The sequence below is a fragment of the Pelobates fuscus genome, chromosome 8 (genome assembly GCF_036172605.1).
Source record: "Pelobates fuscus isolate aPelFus1 chromosome 8, aPelFus1.pri, whole genome shotgun sequence".
NCBI lineage: Eukaryota > Metazoa > Chordata > Amphibia > Anura > Pelobatidae > Pelobates > Pelobates fuscus.
Window position 1 is genome coordinate 146,133,679 of NC_086324.1, and position 18,762 is coordinate 146,152,440.

The following is an 18,762-nucleotide window of genomic DNA, read 5'->3' on the forward strand; positions in this document are numbered from 1 at the left end:
TACATACTTTTTTTTGGGCTTTTTTTGTGGTGTAAACTTTCATGTATTTTTTTATTTATTTATTTATTGCCATTTTCTTTTTCCCCTCTATCATCTTCCTCTCTCTTCTTCTGCCCTTTCCTTTCTTCCTTTGCTTTATACCTTTTTTTGTAACTTTGCTTTGTAACTGAAGCTTAATTGTAGCTTATTACTATATGTTATTCAGAAGTTTAACATTTAGTAGACCGGCTTAAATTCATGGTATTGCCAAAAAAAAAAAAAATACAAATATATCAACAGAACTTAAAGAGCTTAAATACAGGGCAGTCGTCCCTTATTTGGTACTAAACACAAAGGGCAATTAATGTTTAAAGTTTGCCTTTCCCGGCTATTTCAGTCTCCCTGCTGCCTCCTTTTTGTTTTTTTATTGCTTTTACTTTTCTCTCTTCACTCTTTTTTTTCTCGTATGCACGAGCACTTGGCTGTGCGATCTCTTAGTTATATTAATTTGCCGTCTCACTGATTTATTTTTCTCCCCACACTAGTCCGTCCACGGTTTTATCCACCACAGTTTTGTATGTCCCGGGGCCGTTGTCCATTATACTTGAGTCCGGACTTCACCACCGACTGGGTTTTTAGTCACTATGGTTATGTATATACATTTGTGTAAGGGGCAAATAGCCGTATATGGAGTAAGGATCCAGCATAAGCGTAGGATAGTATAAAGGGAGCAAGTTGGTTGTGGTGTGCCGAGACCAACGATACGGTAGGCCTGTAAATAAAGAGGGCCCACCAAGGAGTAAGAAAGTAAAGTAAATTGAAAGAAAAGAGAAAGTGTTGAAATGAGGAGTGGGTGGGAGGGTCATTCTGATGCTGACCTCAAGCAATATGAGTCAGGTAAGGGGTGTCCCTTATATAGGGGAGTGAATTAATTTAAGCCCCTCCCACAAATACAGGCCAAACTGCCTTAATACTTGTGTAAGGGGCAAATAGCCGTATATGGAGTAAGGATCCAGCATATGCGTAGGATAGTATAAAGGGAGCAAATCGGTTGTGGTGTGCAGAGACCAACGATACGGTAGGCCTGTAAATAAAGAGGGCAAAAATGAATAATCAAAGATTTAATACAGTCAACAAATAAATACAAATTAACCAGACATTTCCTTAAATGCATTACAGTATTTAATTCCTGGAAGGATTTTGAAGGTAGGAAGCTAGGACCGAAAGTGGACACCTTTTGTTGTGGGTAGGATAGTATGTTATCTCTACTGTTGGTGCGTGTTGACTCATTTCGGAATGTGGTAGAGCCAATAGGTAATGATATATGTGTTTATGTACGTGGGATCGTGGCATTGCTGTCTCCATCACCACATGGTAGTGAGACTTACGGGTGGGTCCGTAGGGGCGCTACGGGAGTGAGGGAAGTGGTGGTAACGTTTATCGGACCGCTGTAACGGGGGAGGCATACGGATCTCGGGCCGATGTTAGCCGTTTTCCGTGGCCGCTGGTAGTGAGACTTACGAAAGTCGTTCTCCGAGCGGGGACACTACAAGGTTGAGGGAGGTGGCTTTGGTCACATGAGTAAAGGAAAGGGATTACTGTTGAATTTATTTGAACTGTGATGCATGCACTGTATTTCAATTGAAATGTTGTCTTAATTGGGAGTCATTCAAACTCCTGTGTCTGTCTCTACTTTCACTTTTTACTTTTACTCTACTTCCTGTGTTATTTACACGTTCCCCTCCTATTTCTCTTGTGAGAGAAGTGATTGGTCACACACTTCTCACCTCGCTCCAATCCGTGGCTACCTCGGGTAGGCGGAATAAGTGACTAGTCTACGTTTTGGGAAGACGCACGTGGGGACCCACCCTCAAGTGGCAGTCGAGCATTGTAGACACTCTGTTTCATTTTCCTTCCTCTATATCTGGGAGGCCTTTTATAGGGGGAATGGGACAGGGATTAGATAAGCCCAGTAAGGGCTGGTTAGCGTGTGATCTAGTTGAAGACAGAGAGGGTGAAGAGATGGTTAAGGGAGTTGAAAAGATTGCTAAAGTGTGTAGAATTGCTGTGCCTTCATGTGGTAGATTACAGCCAGAGAGCTGGCGCAGATTACTAACAGAGAAGAAAGGCAAGCTTACAGATAATGGTTTGCTTCGTACAGCAGAAGCCTGGTACAGAGTAGCAAGAGCTATTCAGCAGGAAGGTTGGGTTGAGGAAGAAATAGATCACAAAGGTTTAAAACTGTATGTAGCCAGCGCCCCAAAATGACGCCCAGGGGATGTCCATTCCCAAGGTTCAGTCAGCAATGAGTGACATTCAGCTGACCATGCTCCCCACCCCTAACCCTCCCATCACCCATTCCGTCATCGCCCCTGTTTGCCTGGTCCTGAATTCTGATGGATCTTTATTTTCCCCCCCATCATCCCTATCATTCCCATCACCCTCATCCATCCCTGCACTAACTTCCCTGTCTAATCCAACCAGGGCCGGTGCAAGGATTTTTGGCTACACAGGCGAAGATGAATTTTGCCGCCCCCCCCCCTTTAGCGATGTCTCATATCCAGCCTTTTGAAATCCCCATGTAGTGTATTGTACCCCCCTTTAGTGTGTCTTACACCCCCTTGTATGTCTCTTACAACCCCCATGTGTATCTCCTTTCCCCCCAGCCCCTTTGTGTGTCTTTCTTTTCCACAGCCCTTTTCTGAGGTACACAGACATACAGTCATACAGACACACACAGAGACATGCAGACACTGGCATATAGATAAATAAAGACACATTTATACAAACACAGACATACAGAGACATGAAGATGCAGGCATACAGAACAAGGCATACAGATACATACAGGCATGCAGAGACATACTTACACAGGCATGCAGGGACATATATACACAGACAGTCACACAAAGATACAAGGCATACAGAGACATATGGATACGGTCATACAGACACAGGCATACAGTGACATTCAGAAACACACGGACACAGTCATTGAGACATACATACACTTTCATACACAGACAGACATAGTCATACAGAGACATGCAGACAGGTATACAGAGCAGGGGCAGATCCAGATCCAGATCCGGGGGGGGGGGGGGGTGTGGGTGGGTGGTAGTGAGTTTTAGTGGGGTAATAGGGGCTCTAATTGAGGAGTTAGGGGCTGTAGTAGGGGGACAGGGGCTGTAGTTGAGAGTTAGGGGCTGTCATTGGGGGCTTAGGAAATGTAGTGGGGAATTGGGGCTGTAGTAGGGGGTTAGGGACTGAAGTAGTAGGTTGATGGCTGCAAGTGGGAACAGGGGCTGTAGTGTGGGGGATATGGGCAGCAATTGGGGAGAGGGGCTGTAGTGGGGGTAAGGACTGTAGTAAGGGAATAGGGGCTGTACTGGAGTTATGGGGTGGAAGGGATGTGAAGTAAGGGAGTTAGAGGCTGTAGAAGGGAGTATAGGGGCTGTGGTGGGAGCAAAGGGGAAATGCGGTTGGAAACGGGGCAGTATGGTGAGAAACAGGGTCAGTAGAGGGGGACACAGGGGCAGTATGGTGTGGGCACAGGCTGTAACGAGGGACACTGTGGCAATAAAGTGGTGTCACAGGGACAGTATGGTAGGGGGTAAATGGGAAGTAGAGGGGGGACAGGGGCTGTTGAGGCAGGTAGAGGAAGTAGAGGGGGGAGACAGGGGCAGTAGACGCGTGTGAAAGGGGGGCAGAGGCAGTAGAGGGAAATAGAGGAGGCACACGGGATAAAGAGGGGGGCACAAAAGCAATAGAGGGGGGCATGGGCAGTATAGTGGGGACAGGGGCTGTAGAGGGGGGCATGGGCTGTATAGGGGGCACATGGGCAGTATGGTGGGGCAGAGGGGCTGTAGACAGGGCAGGGGCTGTAGAGGGAAATAGAGGAGCTGTAGAGGGGCAGTATGGTGGGGCAGGGGTTATGGAGGGAAATAGAGGTGCTGTAGAGTGGCACAGGGGGCAGTAGAGGAGGACAGGATCAGTATGGTGGGGGCAGGGGCTATAGAGGTGCTGTAGAGGGGCACATGGGGCAGTATGGTGGGGCAGGGGCTATAGATGGACGTAGAGGGGACATGGGCAGTATGGTGGGGCAGGGTCTATAGAGGGAAATAGAAGTGCTGGAGAGGGGCACATGGGGCAGTAGAGTGGGGACAGAGGCTATAGAGGGGCTGTTAAGGGGCAGGGGTAGTATGGTGGGGCAGGGGCTATAGAGGGGCTGTTAAGGGGCAGGGGTAGTATGGTGGGGCAGAGGCTGTAGAGGGGCTGTAGAGGGGGCAGGGGTAGTATGGTGGGGCAGGGGCTATAGAGGGGGCAGGGGCAGTATAGTGGGGCAGGGGCATAGAGGGGCTGTAGAGGGGGCGGGGGCAGGGGCAGTATGGTGGGGACAGGGGGTATAGAGGTGGCAGGGGTAGTATGGTGGGGGCAGGGGCTATAGAGGTGGCAGTGGAGTATGGTGGGGGCAGGGGGAGTATGGTGGGGGCAGGGGGAGTATGGTGAGGGCAGGGGCCGTATGGTGGGGGCAGGGGCCGTATGGTGGGGGCAGGGGCCGTATGGGGGGGGGCAGGGGCCGTATGGTGGGGGCAGGGGGAGTATAGTGGGGGCAGGGGGAGAATGGTGGGGGCAGGGGGAGAATGGTGGGGGCAGGGGGAGAATGGTGGGGGCAGGGGGAGAATGGTGGGGGCAGGGGGAGAATGGTGGGGGCAGGGGGAGTATGGTGGGGGCAGGGGGAGTATGGTGGGGGCAGGGGGAGTATGGTGGGGGCAGGGGCCGTATAGTGGGGGCAGGGGCCGTATAGTGGGGGCAGGGGCCGTATAGTGGGGGCAGGGGCCGTATAGTGGGGGCAGGGGGAGTATGGTGGGGCAGGGGCTATAGAGGTGGCAGGGGAGTATGGTGGGGGCAGGGGCCGTATAGTGGGGGCAGGGGGAGTATAGTGGGGGCAGGGGGAGTATAGTGGGGGCAGGGGGAGTATAGTGGGGGCAGGGGGAGTATAGTGGGGGCAGGGGGAGTATAGTGGGGGCAGGGGGAGAATGGTGGGGGCAGGGGTAGTATAGTGGGGCAGGGGGAGAATGGTGGGGGCAGGGGGAGAATGGTGGGGGCAGGGGTAGTATAGTGGGGCAGGGGGAGAATGGTGGGGGCAGGGGGAGTATGGTGGGGGCAGGGGGAGTATGGTGGGGGCAGGGGGAGTATGGTGGGGGCAGGGGGAGAATGGTGGGGGCAGGGGGAGAATGGTGGGGGCAGGGGGAGAATGGTGGGGGCAGGGGGAGAATGGTGGGGGCAGGGGGAGAATGGTAGGGGCAGGGGGAGAATGGTAGGGGCAGGGGGAGAATGGTGGGGGCAGGGGGAGAATGGTGGGGGCAGGGGGAGAATGGTGGGGGCAGGGGGAGTATGGTGGGGGCAGGGGGAGAATGGTGGGGGCAGGGGGAGAATGGTGGGGGCAGGGGGAGAATGGTAGGGGCAGGGGGAGAATGGTAGGGGCAGGGGGAGAATGGTAGGGGCAGGGGGAGAATGGTGGGGGCAGGGGGAGAATGGTGGGGGCAGGGGGAGAATGGTGGGGGCAGGGGGAGTATGGTGGGGGCAGGGGGAGTATGGTGGGGGCACGGGGAGTATGGTGGGGGCAGGGGGAGTATGGTGGGGGCAGGGGCTATAGAGGTGGCAGGGGAAGTATGGTGGGGGCACGGGGAGTATGGTGGGGGCACGGGGAGTATGGTGGGGGCACGGGGAGTATGGTGGGGGCAGGGGCCGTATAGTGGGGGCAGGGGCCGTATAGTGGGGGCAGGGGCCGTATAGTGGGGGCAGGGGCCGTATAGTGGGGGCAGGGGGAGTATAGTGGGGGCAGGGGGAGAATGGTGGGGGCAGGGGTAGTATAGTGGGGCAGGGGGAGAATGGTGGGGGCAGGGGGAGTATGGTGGGAGCAGGGGGAGTATGGTGGGGGCAGGGGGGAGTATGGTGGGGGCAGTGGGGAGTATGGTGGGGGCAGGGGCAGTATGGTGGGGGCAGGGGCAGTATGGTGGGGGCAGGGGGAGTATGGTGGGGGCAGGGGGGAGTATGGTGGGGGCAGGGGGGAGTATGGTGGGGGCAGGGGGGAGTATGGTGGGGGCAGGGGGGAGTATGGTGGGGGCAGGGGCAGTATGGTGGGGGCAGGGGGAGTATGGTGGGGGCAGGGGGAGTATGGTGGGGGCAGGGGCTGTAGAAAGGGGCTGAAAAAAAAACGTTTTGATTTAAAAAAAAAAAAAAAAAATGCTTCTTCCCCACCCCCTTCCCCTCCCAGAAGCTTACCTTGGGCCAGAGAGGGAGAACCTTACCCCTGGTGGTCGGCTGGGAGGCTGGAGCTGCAGTCAGGACCGCTGGGGAGTCTGGGAGCAGTAGAAGTCTCGTCCCCTTCTGACATCATCAGAGGAGGACGGCTGACTTCACTGCCAGGCTCCTGCTGTGTGCTGGCTGCAGGGAGAGAGGTGAGATTACAAATCCGAGTCTCCAGCCAGAGGCAGGAGATTCGGATTTTTGCGCCCCCCTTCTCTGGCGCCCTAAGGCGGCCGCCTGTGCCGCCTTATGGACGCGCCGGCCCTGAATCCAACTACTTCATCCGTCATTCCTTCTCTACGCTCTCTCTCCGTCAATAATCCTACCTTCCCACTTGCATCCACCCAGTTGTCACGTTTAAACATTTGTTATGAAGGAACACAACTGCAGATTTCTTATAGTTTGAATATTTATTATCAAAAGTAAAAGGTATTGACTTTAAGTCCAATTACAGGTACTGTAGCTTTAATTAATAAACGGTAACTGAAGTCCACAATTACAGGCACTGTAGCTTTAAGTAGTAAACGATAACTGAAGTCCACAATTACAGACACTGTAGCTTTAAGTAGTAAACGGTAGTAATTAGCAGACACTGAATCAGAAAGAGTCTTTTTAGTAGTATTAATGAATGAGGTGATAAGAAGTTACAATAGCTGTTCCATAGACTTTAACTGAAGCGATATAGATGCAGCTAACTGAGACAAGTATGAGTTGAAGTTAGCTGTAACGGTTTTGTTTTATCGAAGGACTTGACAGGAAATAACAGCTTTGAAATGCAACGCTTATCACAGAGGTTTTACTTAGCTTCCGGCACATAGAACACTGGTTCCCGAGATCTCCTCAGAGGCGGTTATCCTGGAAGGAGAGAGTTCAGCTTTAGTCGTGGAAGAGGAGAGGTGAAGGGAACTTGAAGTCTTCTAGTCCGGTCCGGTAACAGAGGGCTTTCACAACGATGTTGTAGCCGGTTCGTGAGTACGGAACGTAGTTCAATAATCCAGCGTCGCTCAGCTGGTGCGGTCGGATTAAATAAGGAGACCGTGTCATAAAGGGGTGTGGCTAAGCTCCGTGGAACCAGGAAGTAAGAGGATACCATAGTTAAGGCATGACAGTACCCCCTCCTTAATGAGCAACCTCTGGGTGCTATTGACTTGGTTTAGAAGGGTAACGCTTGTGAAATTGGGAAATCAATTTGTCAGCATGAACGACAGAGGAGTTTTCCCATGTATCTTCATCAATTCCATATCCTTTCCATCTGATGAGGTATTGTAAAGAGCCATGATGGATCCTTGAATCCAGTATACTTTGAATTTCATATTCTTCTTCGCCCTGGACCAATATGGGATCAGGAGAAGTAGTGACATTTCTTTGAAAAGGGTCAGGATAATGAGGCTTCAGTAAGGACACATGAAAAACAGGATGTAGCTTCAAGGTAGGTGGAAGTTTCAATTTAACAACATTACGGTTGATGACCGATAGTATTGGAAAAGGACCAAGAAAAAAGGAACTTAACTTCTTTGATGGACGGTTTGTAGAGATGTTCTTTGAGGGAAGCCAGACAAGATCACCGATTTCATAAGAGGGTGAAGGTTGTCTTTTTGTATCAAAAAACTTCTTTTGATTGGAGGAGGCCGATTCTAGATTTTCATGTAATTTCTTGAATAAAGAGGACATATGAGAGTTTTGATTCAAATCGGAGAGATTAGATGAAGAAACTGTCTGAGCAGGAAATGAGGAAGGATGAAATCCATAATTGGATAGAGATGGAGTCATTTTGCTGCTGGTATGATGATGAGAAGGAGGTAATTCCACCATGAAGTCCATAGAAATGGATTGCCAAGGTCGTTCAGGAATCGGTAAATTTAATAATTGACCGAATGGTTGTTGATGGACATGTTTGGATCTTTGGCATTCAGAACAAGATTTGACATAAGATTCAATAGTTTGGTCTTGACGAGGCCACCAATAGTATCTTTTAGACAATTCAAGGGTCTTTTTTATACCTGGATGACCTGCCAGAGGAGAATCATGAATAAATTCGAGTACTTTAATTCTGAAAGAGGGAGGTACGTAAATCCGGTCTTTAAAATAGTAGAGACCGTTTTTCTTGGATAATTTAATTGATTCAGGAAGTTCAAGAGCATCTTCACTGAGATCTTTAATGTCGTCAATAAGAGAAGATAAGATTCCAATGACTGTAGACGGAGGAGGTTCAATTTTAGTGTCTTTATGGATCCTGGAAAGGGCATCAGCCTTTTTGTTTCTAGACCCAGGTCTAAAGACTATTTGGAAGTTGAACCGGGAGAAAAAGAGATTCCATCTTACTTGTCGAGCAGACAGTGTTTTATTGGAGTGAAGATATTCGAGATTTTTATGGTCAGTATATATGATTAAAGAGTTCTGAGCACCTTCAAGAAGGTGTCTCCAGGTTTCTAAAGCCACTTTGATACTTAATAATTCTTTTTCCCCTGTAGGATAATTCTTTTCGGCAGGAGATAATGATCGTGAGAAGAAGGCGACAGGATGAAGAGGTTCTTGAGGAGTTTTGTGTTGAGAAAGGACAGCTCCAATTGCAAATTCCGAAGCATCCGTTTCAAGGACATAAAGATATGAAGGATTTGGAAGTTGAAGAACAGGAGCTGTTGTGAACTTTCTCTTTAATTCATTGAAGGCAGTTTGAGCCTTCGCGTTCCAATTGAAGGGATGTTTTTTACTGTTAAGTTGATTGAGTGGGTGAGCTATCTCAGAGTAGTTTTTAATAAATTTTCTGTAGAAGTTGGCGAACCCTAGAAATCGCTGTAATTCTTTTACTGTAGAGGGAACAGGCCAGTTGATGATACAATCGACTTTTGAATTATCCATAGGGGCACCAGGTATGAGGTCTATAGGACAATCGTAGGAACGATGAGGTGGGAGCGTTTCAGCTTCTTTTTTACTGAATACGTCTGAAACGTCTGAATAACAAGAAGGTATAGTTGGTTCTTTGGAGATCTGAAGAATAGGAATTTGCTGTAAACATGTTTCTTTACAATAATGTGAGTTAAAGGTGAGAGAGAAAGGAGACCATGAAATTTGAGGGTTGTGGTTCCTTAACCAGTTGATCCCTATTACAACGGAATAGAGAGGTGATGGAATAACATCAAATACTAGAAATGCAGTATGAATATGATTGGTGGTTACCTTTAGAGGGATGGTTTCATGAAGAATCGGTCCCGAGGATATAAGGGAGCCGTCAATCACTTTAATAGGAACAGAAATGGTTTTTCGAACCCAAGGAATTTTATTCTTTGTTACAAAGGTTGAATCGATGAATACTCCATTTGCACCAGAATCGATGATAGCTTCAGTCACAATTCTCACCTTGTCCCATTGTAGTATAAGAGATATAGGAGTGAACTGAGTGGTTGGTGTAGAAGGGAGTGCACTGAAGATCGCAGAGGTATAGGCTTGCCTACCGGTCTTTGTCCGTTTTAATAAGGGACAATCAGAAACCAAATGATCTTGAGAGGCACAATACATGCATAGGTTTAATTGACGTCTTCGGTTCTTTTCTTCAGGAGTGAGAGGACTTCTTATTACCCCTATTTCCATAGGTTCACTTGGTAAGGAAGTCTTTTCTGGAGCTTTTGAGGGAGTAAAAGGTTTGCGGTCTTTAGAATGTAAAAGGGCTTTTTCGGCCTTTCTTTCTCTTAATCTTCTGTCAATACTGATTGATAAGTGTATTAGAGCGTTCAAAGTAGTAGGGAGTTCTGTTCTAGATAGTTCGTCTTTTACAGCTTCAGATAAACCAATTCGAAATTGGTTGCGCAATGTGATGTCATTCCATTGCGTTTCTACTGCCCATCTTTTAAACTCAGCAATGTAATCTTCAACGGGTCGATGCCTTTGCTGTAGTGTTCTGATTGTTAAATCAGCTGTTGCTTGTTTGTTAGGATCTTCATAGAGAAGAGACATGGCTTCAAGAAAGTCATCCAGTGAACCTAAGATGGGGTCATCATTGTCCAAAAAGGTATGGGCCCAGAACATAGGTTCACCTCTTAGAAAGGAAATAACTGAGAAAACCTTAGATCTTTCTGTGGGATAAGATCTAGGTTTTAAAGCAATCAATAATTTGCAGGAATAAAAAAACTCCTTATATTTGGAACGATCACCATAGAATTTTTCAGGGTTACATACAGCAGGATCGCTAAGTGAGTGCAGAACAGTATGAGGAGGATGATTCTGTAAGTCTTTGACATAAGTGAGAATTCTTTCGTTAGTAACTTGCAGTTCTTGCACACCTTGGGCTAGTGTATCAACTCTTTGATTCAGCGTAGTTATCGTAGAATCGAAATCTGCTGGATCCATTACAATGGCTGGATTATTCTGTCACGTTTAAACATTTGTTATGAAGGAACACAACTGCAGATTTCTTATAGTTTGAATATTTATTATCAAAAGTAAAAGGTATTGACTTTAAGTCCAATTACAGGTACTGTAGCTTTAATTAATAAACGGTAACTGAAGTCCACAATTACAGGCACTGTAGCTTTAAGTAGTAAACGATAACTGAAGTCCACAATTACAGACACTGTAGCTTTAAGTAGTAAACGGTAGTAATTAGCAGACACTGAATCAGAAAGAGTCTTTTTAGTAGTATTAATGAATGAGGTGATAAGAAGTTACAATAGCTGTTCCATAGACTTTAACTGAAGCGATATAGATGCAGCTAACTGAGACAAGTATGAGTTGAAGTTAGCTGTAACGGTTTTGTTTTATCGAAGGACTTGACAGGAAATAACAGCTTTGAAATGCAACGCTTATCACAGAGGTTTTACTTAGCTTCCGGCACATAGAACACTGGTTCCCGAGATCTCCTCAGAGGCGGTTATCCTGGAAGGAGAGAGTTCAGCTTTAGTCGTGGAAGAGGAGAGGTGAAGGGAACTTGAAGTCTTCTAGTCCGGTCCGGTAACAGAGGGCTTTCACAACGATGTTGTAGCCGGTTCGTGAGTACGGAACGTAGTTCAATAATCCAGCGTCGCTCAGCTGGTGCGGTCGGATTAAATAAGGAGACCGTGTCATAAAGGGGTGTGGCTAAGCTCCGTGGAACCAGGAAGTAAGAGGATACCATAGTTAAGGCATGACACCAGTCTACTAACCCCTCCTCATTTGCTTCTACCCATCCTACTACACCCGCTCCAGTCCCTCCTACTACACCTGCCTCTGCTAATCTCTCTCCGTCCTCCCTTCTGCCCACCCCTCCCGCAGCCCAAGTTCCCGCCTCCCCACCCTCACTCCCCTACCCCGGATATCCCACCTCCCTTCCTGGTACCTGCCCAGCTATCCCGCCCTCCCCAGGTTCCGCCCTAGCCCCTTCCCAGATGGCCTGGCCATACCCCTTCCCCTATCCCTTGGCCCTGTCCTATCCAAACAATCCCTACTTCCTTTCCCTAGCCACACCCCAGGCCCCGTCCATGTCCATCCCAATACAGTCTACCCCGGATGTGCCCACATCCAACATGGCCGCCACTACCTCCCTTGACCCTAACGCAGCTTCCTTTCACGCCTCCAATATGGCGGCCCCCAGTAATCCAGCACCTCTAATGCCGGTACTTCCTGGTGATTTCTCACCCCGAGCCCATAACCCACTGGCCACCCCGGCATCCGGGGTCCCCTCATTTCCCCCGGTCCTGACACCTCAAGCGGCCCCACTTCCCAGAGGGGTCCAGGTCACATACGAAGATGAGTATGAAGAGGCCGGCTCTCATGGTTACCAGGGCTCACCGAACGCCATGGGGCTTCAGCCTCGTTGTTCCCTCGATGATCCCTTCGGACATATGGGCCGGGGAGATCAGGCCCCTCCTAAATATGTTTCTTTTAATCCTACTCAGGCTAGTGCTCTGATGAAATCACTCCCTGACCCAGAGAAGCAACCAATGCCTTTTTACCGAGGGATAGTCCAAATCCAAAAGACCTATTCCGCCGCATGGCGAGATTTACTAAGCATTTGTGCCATCAAAGCCGGAGATGCATACTGGCCCAGCATAGCCCGCCACCTCAGCACAGATTTGCTTGGGAGTGATATTGATTACCCTTCAGGAGTAGCATTCTGCAACCAGCTAAAGGACTGGGCTAAGGATAAACTTGCAGATCAGGCTGCTGGCCTTACTGATATTGTACAAGAAAAAGGAGAATCAGTGGAAAGGTTCCATGCAAGACTGTTTCAAGTGTTCACAGATTTGGGATTTGATCTTACTAATAAGATTCATTCTCAAATGCTGTCTGGGGCTTTTGTCCTAGGCATTAAAGAATCTATACGCAAAGGAATCTTTGGTGCACGCCCTGAATTTAGAGTTGTTCCACTGGATACATTACTCCAAGTTGCTAGGGGACTGGAATCTGCTCAGACTCCAAGAAAGCCTAATTCAGCTCCCCTTATGGTGTCCTGTCCTGGCACTGTTCCCAAGGCTATCAGACCCAAAGATGGATTCTGCTTCAATTGCAAGGCAAAAGGGCACTTCAAAAATGAGTGCCCAGAACCCAAGAAAGTGATCAAGTCTGCTCCTGCCCCCAAGGCCCCAAAAACCGTTCCAATTGTTGAGGAGCCAGATGATTAGGAAATTGGCAAGCCTGTGTCATTAACCCCTGTTATGGCAGTGTCTTGAGGGGATCAAGGGGGGCCACTAGCCACTGTGACTTTACCTATTGAAGGACAACCTACTACATTTCTTGTTGACACAGGTGCAGCCCGAAGTGTTCTACGAGAACAAGACCTGCCAGACCCTTCATTTCTGTCAAAAATTGATGTTTCCTGTGTGGGAGTGGATGGCCTACCAAGACAAAGTCCTTTAACAACTCCATTACGGGTTGGCAACTATCCTAGCTTGCTTGCTCGTTTTGTGGTATCCTCCACATGCCCCATTAACCTGCTAGGCGCTGATGTTCTTTCACACCTGCAGGCATCTATCATTTTCACTCCAGATGGACAGGTAGAACATTCTACCCCTCTATCTGTATCTGACACCTCAGCCTTGTGCTCCCTGCCTCTGATGCTCCATTTAGAAGAACCCCATGGGGATGCAAAGGAACTGAGGTCTAATTTCCCTGATTCACTAAAGACAAAAGTTCCTGCACAACTGTGGTCCTCAGGCCCAGAGGACATAGGTCACCTAAAAGTTCCACCTGTGGTGGTAAAACTCATTCCAGGAGCAAAGTTACCAAGGAAAATACCAATACCCTTTGAAACCAGCACAAGCTGCAGCTATCTCAATTCAAATCAAATCACTCTTGGAGAAGGGTGCTCTTGTTAAATGTGAATCAAAATGCAACACCCCATTGTTTCCTGTGAAGAAAAATACTCCAAAAGGAGAACCAGAGAAGTACAGAATGGTCCAGGATCTCCGTGCAGTGAATGAAGCAACAGTCCTGGACACCCCTATTGTGCCAAACCCACACACTCTGCTCTCTGGGGTCCCACCCTCTGCAAAATACTTCACAGTTATTGATCTGGCCAATGCCTTCTTCAGTGTACCCCTGGATCCAATCTGTCAATACCTGTTTGCCTTCACACATGAAAAGCAACAGTATACATGGACTGTCATGCCCCAAGGGGCACAAAACTCTCCAAGTCAATTTACAAAGGCCATGTGTTCTATTCTTGATCCATGGCAATCTGACCATCCAGAGGTTGTCCTGCTCCAGTACGTGGATGATTTTCTGCTCTGTGGAGATGACATACCCACTACAGAAGAATGCTCAATTAATCTCCTTTGCTATCTAGCAGAACAAGGATGTAAAGCTTCACTTCTCAAACTTTAATTCTGTCAACCTACTGTTATCTTCCTTGGCCATTGTCTATCTCAGGGTACTAGACATCTCACTCGTGACCGAGTTAGAGCAGTACTGGATATTCCACCTCCAAGGACTTCAAAGTCTCTACATGCCTTCTTAGGCCTCATTTCCTACTGCCGAGCATGGATCCCAGAACCCTCTCTACTCATGCAACCACTCTATGATGCACTCAAGTCAGACCCATTCTGCTTGACCATAGAAGCTCATGACAACTTCTGCACTTTAAAACGTGCCATTGCATCTGCTCCTGCCCTTGGCCTACCAGACTATACCAAACCCTTCAAGTTATTTGTCTCTGAAAGACAAGGCCATGCTACAGGAGTCCTTACCCAAGCACATGAATCTAGAGGACGACAAAGGCCTATTGGATTTTTCTCCTGCCAACTGGATCTTGTGGCCAAAGGAACCCCCTCTTGCCATCGGGCCGTTTTTGCAGCCAAAGAACTAATTGAAAGAACTGCAGACCTGGTCCTTGGCCACCCTCTAGTTGTTTTGGCCCCTCATGACATTTCTGCCATCATCAACCAAGTACAACTCAAGCATGTCTCTCCTGCCAGACACCTCCGTCTTCAATGTCATCTCCTCTTACCTGACAACATCACCATACAAAGATGTCAGGTTCTCAATCCGTCCACCCTTCTCCCACTACCTGAGGGGGGTATCTACTATGGATTTATCATGGATGAAACCTACATTTTCCTTCTTGCTGGCACCATCAAGAAAATGTATCCTAATTTATCCTTTCATGACGGTCAGGCACCTCTTTGCGATGGAGCAGGATATGCCTTCTGTACCACGTGGTACAAGCCAAACACCACTCCTGAACCCTGCTATGAAGATGAGCTCTATCATCTGGTCGAGGTAAAACTCACTGCACAAGACTTCTACTGTGACTCTGAAGGCAACAGCATGGTCTTGATTCATCTACCTTCAGAACTCAAACACTTGTATTGTCATTGGGACATTGCCATTCCACATGTCCCTGTCACCAAGTTAAAAACAAGATCATGGAATGATCTTGGGCCCATGGCAAAATTATGGGCCACCATGAATGAATCACAGCTACAGGAAAATGGCGTTGTCAAATACCCAGCAACTGACCACCTAGAAGCATGGCCACGCCACTTCCTGGAAAATGAATTTCAAGATCTGGTCATAGTAAATGACTATGACCCAGAGACACCTCATGACTGTTTTGAACAGATGAAAATGGAGACAATACATCTACCAACTGTGCATGAGGATCCACTAGTAGATCCTGATCTCACTCTGTTTGCGGACGGCTCAAGGTATGCTGATGAAGAAGGAAAATACCACACAGGATATGCCGTAACCACAACAGATGAAATTATCAAGTCATCATCTTTACCACCAACAATGTCTGCACAAGAAGCCGAATTGCAAGCCCTGACTTCAGCATGCAAGATCTCTGAAGGAAAGCGTGCCAACATCTACACAGATTCAAGATACGCACTGGGCGTGGCACATGACTTCGGATTAATTTGGAAAACAAGAGGATTTCTTACCACTGCCGGTACGCCAGTCAAACACAGTTCTGCAATCAAGGAACTAATGGATGCCCTCCTACTCCCAGAAGAAGTGGCCATTTTGAAAGTATAGGCACATGGGAAATTGGATACAGATGAAGCAAAGGGCAACCATTTAGCTGATCAGGCTGCTAAGCAAGCAGCAAGAAAATTGCAGGAAGTGGATGAAGGAGTGTCCGGACACGAAGAAATTCCTATTTTTACATTGCAGACTCTTCCTACTGACCTAAGAATCCTACGGGAACAGCAAGCTGCAACTGCCCCTGAGGAAATACAGAAATGGAAGAAGAAAGGAGCAGTTCTAAAAGATGGAGTATACTACAACAACTTTAGATTCTGCCTCCCTAAGAATTTATATCCAGCAGTAGTCCAATGGGCACATGGACCTGCACATCTGTCAAAAGACTTAATGGCTGCCCTCATACAGAAGTATTATGAAGCACCTGGAATTACAACACTGGTCAACAATTTCTGCAAGACCTGTGTCATTTGCGCAAAATGCAACCCAGGAAAACCAACCAAGGTGCCCTTGAAGCACCTGGCTAAGCCTATGTACCCATTCCAGATAATTCAGATTGACCACATACAAATGCCCAAGAGTGGCCCCCATGAATATGCACTAGTAATAGTGGACATGTTTTCAGGCTGGCCAGAAGCCTACCCAGTAACCAATATCACTGCCAAAACAACAACAAGACGTCTGCTCACAGATATTGTATGTAGATTTGGACTCCCAGAAATTATCGAAAGTGACCAGGGCCCAGCTTTTACAGCAACAGTGACTAAAGAAATTTGGACTGCTCTAGGAGTGACCCTAGCTTTTCACACCCCTTACCACCCACAAAGTAGTGGCAAAGTGGAACGCATGAATGGCACCCTAAAAGCCAGAATGTTAAAAATGTCACAAGAAACAAAGCAGCCCTGGCCAGAAAGCTTGTCAATAGCTCTATTCAGCGTCAGACACACACCTAGAGGGAAGCATTCACTATCCCCATATGAGATTCTATTTGGGACTGCACCCAGACTAGGTTGTTATTACCCCCAACAGCTACAGCTTCAAACTGATGTTTTGGTAGATTATGTAACTGAACTTGCACTTGCTTTGAACAAAATACATGCCCAAGTTTTCTCTTCAATTCCAGATCCCGATTTTGATACGGGCACCCACAACCTGCTTCCCGGAGATTGGGTTCTGGTCAAGAAATTTGTGCGGAAACACACCCTGGAGCCAAGATTTGACGGACCATTCCAAGTTCTCCTAATCACTTCAACCTCCGTCAAGTTGGCTGGCAGGCCACATTGGATCCACGCTTCTCATTGCAAGAAGGCTCCTGCCCCAGAGGAAGCAGATACCGCACAACCATGTACCTCTGGTACATCATCTCCTTAATTAGCCTAATTAAGGCCCAACAAGTAGCCATTACTAAAGATGCCAGTGGGTATACCTTCTGGTACAATTCCTCATGTACCCGTGTGGCTACGTACACTTTTGACTATTGTGACATCGTAGATTGCCCATTCCCTACATCACAAATTCAAACCATCTACAGAGATATCCCTCATGTAAAAGACCCCTATGTTTGTTTAGTTGACAAACAATGGGGGCATAACTGTAACCATTGGGGGGCTGCAGGGTGGAATGCTGGGCCTGCCTGGGCTTACAAACCCAAAAGTGCCTTATCTAAGTTAGATGATCATGGTAGATCCCTCCTCCAAAGAATGACTCTAAGGAAGCCTGGAGGAGGTACACCCATGAAATTAATCCTAAACATAGAGCATCCCAGCCCAACGGATGCAGACCAGTATGTAATGGGAATGTATTGGAAGAAAGGTTCCTATAACAAATTGGGGCACTTCTACCTAAAAGACATGTGCCACTCTCCAGAGTGGCAAGGAGCTACCCATATGGTCTCAAATCCATTAAAACCACACATCCAGTCCTTTAAAGGCATGATGGCCATTGCTAACCCCACTTTTGAAGACACTATGGCCGCTGAAACAGGTTTTAATGATGTTAATTTATGGTTGGAATGGATGAAATATAATGCCAACAAACATAACAGAACCGCATGCTATGTGTGTGGTGGTGCCCGGCCTCACCTCGGCACCGTACCTTTGACTTTGCCATTAGATATAAAAGAATGCGTTTTGAGTCTTTTTGCCTACCACTACAACTTTAATAGGTCCCTCTGCAAAGCATGGACAGTAGAATACCCTCTCCTAACCAAGGATGTCAAACCCCCAGATGGTGTTACGGTTTATAAGGGAAACTACACCTGTTATGCCAATTATGATGGAATTGGTAAGTTCTTGGGTAACTTCTCCAAAGGATATTGTGCCACCTACAGAACTGTCCCTATGTACCTGTTACAATTCCATACTAGGTCATTAGGGGATATTTACTGGTTGTGTGGGGATTTACAGCTAAGATCCAGAATGGACAAGGAATGGTGGGGGGAGTGTACTCTGGCTAAAGCCATCATGCCCATACATACTATCTCTGACACACACCCTGACATACATGAGTCCATACACACACCAGTCAAGGTTAAGCGTGAAGCCCCAGTAAGAGGCAGTTTTGACCCCTACATTTACATTGATGCCATTGGGGTGCCTAGGGGGGTGCCTAATGAATTTAAAGCAAGAGATGAAGTTGCTGCGGGGTTTGAATCACTTTTTACCATAGTTACTGCAAACAAGAATTTAAATTGGATTAATTACATTTATTATAACCAACAACGCTTTGTCAACTACACCAGAGATGCCCTCCAGGGCTTGGCCGAACAGTTTCAGGCCACATCCCAGATGACTTTCCAGAACAGAATGGCCTTAGACATGATTCTAGCTGAGAAGGGGGGCGTATGTAAAATACTGCCCGACACCATGACCTGTTGTACATACATCCCAGAAAACACAGGTCCTAATGGTAAAGTCACCATGGCCATAGAGAAGTTAAATAAGCTCTCTGAAGAGTTAAAAAGGAATTCTGGGGTAAAAGATCCCTGGGAAAGGTGGTTTGGTTGGATGACAGGGTGGCAAAAAAGCTTTAATTCACATTGGTATGGCATTACTAATTTTTCTTTTCATTCTCGCTCTT